General features: G+C 40.4%; 1 protein-coding gene across 2 annotated transcripts in view; it reads right to left on the minus strand.

Moving 5' to 3' along the window:
• The window catches only part of LOC107090620 (histone H2A-like), a 665,777-nt gene that overhangs the window by 37,032 nt on the left and 626,244 nt on the right, over positions 1-2,501 (minus strand). The gene's annotated exons all lie outside the window — the stretch shown is intronic.

Raw genomic sequence — 2,501 nt, forward strand, 5'->3', positions numbered from 1 at the left:
GGATGGATGGATGGATGGATGGATGGATGGATGAAAAGACAGACAGAAGGACGGAAGGATGGATGGACAGACAGACAAAGAGATGGATGGATGGATGAGTGGATGGATAGATGGACAGAAAGACAGATGGATAAATGATGGATGGATGGATGGATGGATGAGTGAAAGGATGGATGGATGGAAGGACAGATGGACGGACAAATAATGGATGGATGGATGGATGGATGGATGGATGGATGGATGGATGAAAAGACAGACAGAAGGATGGAAGGATGGATGGACAGACAGACAAAGAGATGGATGGATGGATGAGTGGATGGATAGATGGACAGAAAGACAGATGGATAAATGATGGATGGATGGATGGATGGATGAGTGAAAGGATGGATGGATGGAAGGACAGATGGACGGACAAATAATGGATGGATGGATGGATGGATGGATGGATGGATGGATGGATGGATGGATGGATGGATGGATGGATGGATGGACAAAGTATGGATGGATGGATGGATGAAATGTTCTTATGTAGCCCTGTTAAAGTTTAATTATATTCCATGTTCTTCCATGTTTTTCCAGCCATTTTTATCTTACAGAATCTTCCAGAATTCTTTAAGTTAAAATGTGAGTAAACTCTTGGTGATCTAGAATTTTCCACACAAACACATCAGCTGCTACCATGTTGAAAGCTGCTCTGAACTGAATGAATGAAGCCATGCAGGCCTCAACACGCCTCACACTCACATCGAAACGTGATTCATAGCAAAGCGTGTAGGAGTCACTGCGGCAGCCTGGCAGATAGGGCGGTTCAACCAGGACCGATGAGGCGAGAACAGAACAAAACACAAACTGATTTGGAAAGAGGCCAGTTGGTGTCCTGGATTAGCTCAGATTAGCTGTGTGTGTCAGTCTGTATGTCTGAGTGTGATTAGCCCGATTAAAGTGCCCCAGATTAAATAAGCAGCCGTCCTCAGCTCTGTCATCTGATCGCAGCGACTGACACCCAGCCGGCGTTTAAGTTGCTACGGTGACAGACACCTGATACCTAACCGTTAAAATGTCATCCCATGTCAGTTTATGGAAAGAACCCTTTCTCAGGTTGTACTTGTGGACACAACTGACTTTAGATGCAGGTTCAAAACACTTTAGAACCTAACTTTCAGCAGTAGAAACTGAACTATGCTTTCCATGCTGGCAGGAATGGACTAGAAAGACCTGCAGCCAAAATCTGATTCTTACAACTTATGGCAGGATTTAGAAGAAGAAAGAAAAATTAAACATTTTCCTTCCCAGTGAAAATATTGCAGTTCAAAATTTTGTTCAAAATAAAGGACATTTAATAACCTAAACTCAGGTTCTAGGACTATGAGTGCTTTTACAAAGCTCTTTAAAACCCAGTTTAATTGTACAATGTCCAATTTTAGCAATCTTTAAAAAATAATAAAAATACCCAAACTATTTATGTTTTTGTTCATGCTGATAGGGTGGTGACCCGCTTGCAGCACGTGGGGAGCATTGTGGGGTTAAGGGTCTTACCCAGGAACCAACATTCCTAATGATGTTTTGGTTGTGGCACAAATTCCCTCACAAGAAGAATAAAAGTGGGGTAAAGAAATCCCTATAGGCTGTACCATGTTGGTGGCAGGGTCATACTGCGGGGATGCGGTTCTTCGGAAGGGGAAGCTAAGCTGGTAGGGGTCTATGGGAAGGAGCTAATGGCTAAAACTCAAAACTTTGGCTATAAAAAAAGGCGAATAGTTTTGATCCTACTTTAATATGGAAGACTAGCTCTACCATATTTAAAAATAAATACAAAAATAAATAAATGCTTAATAAATAAATAAGCATACAATTAATTGCCCCCAAAAATACAATAAACAAATAAATGTAGATATAAATTAAATTATACAGAGACTAAGGGTGTGCAAAATAATCGTCATGACGATGCATCGCGATTCTAATTTATGTGATCTACTGCATCGATTCTAGAAAGCAAGAATCGATTATAAAAAAAAAAAAAAAAGATGAACAAATAAAATACCTTAATGGTTGGCGCACATCAGCCAAACTAAGTGGAATACAACTTCCAGTCCAGCAGATGTCGCTGTGGATGTGTTGATGCCCGCTGCCTTGTGTCACAAGGATGTCCGGCCGTGGGATACTGCGACGAGTCATATGAAATAAAACCTGGAGGACACTATTAAAATTCGCCCCGTGGTTCCATCACATTTCAAGTCAGATGATTGGATGCATTTTGGCTTTAAAAACAAAGAAGGTAAAAATGAAATTGATATGACGCACGTAATTTGCAAAAGGGGAAATATACATTTAATATGTTTTCGTTTCATTGGTTTAAAGGACCACTGAGGCCATGTAAACGGCACTGATTATCCTTATTTTGTTATTTTAAGTTTAATGAATCCTAAGATCTTTTTGTCAGTGTGTCCACGCCAGTAATAGTAATATTTCTGTCCAGTATTTGTTTTCATGGCAACACCTCC

This window comes from Cyprinodon variegatus, unplaced genomic scaffold, assembly GCF_000732505.1.
Source record: "Cyprinodon variegatus isolate N-32 unplaced genomic scaffold, C_variegatus-1.0 Scaffold303, whole genome shotgun sequence".
NCBI classification, from domain to species: domain Eukaryota; kingdom Metazoa; phylum Chordata; class Actinopteri; order Cyprinodontiformes; family Cyprinodontidae; genus Cyprinodon; species Cyprinodon variegatus.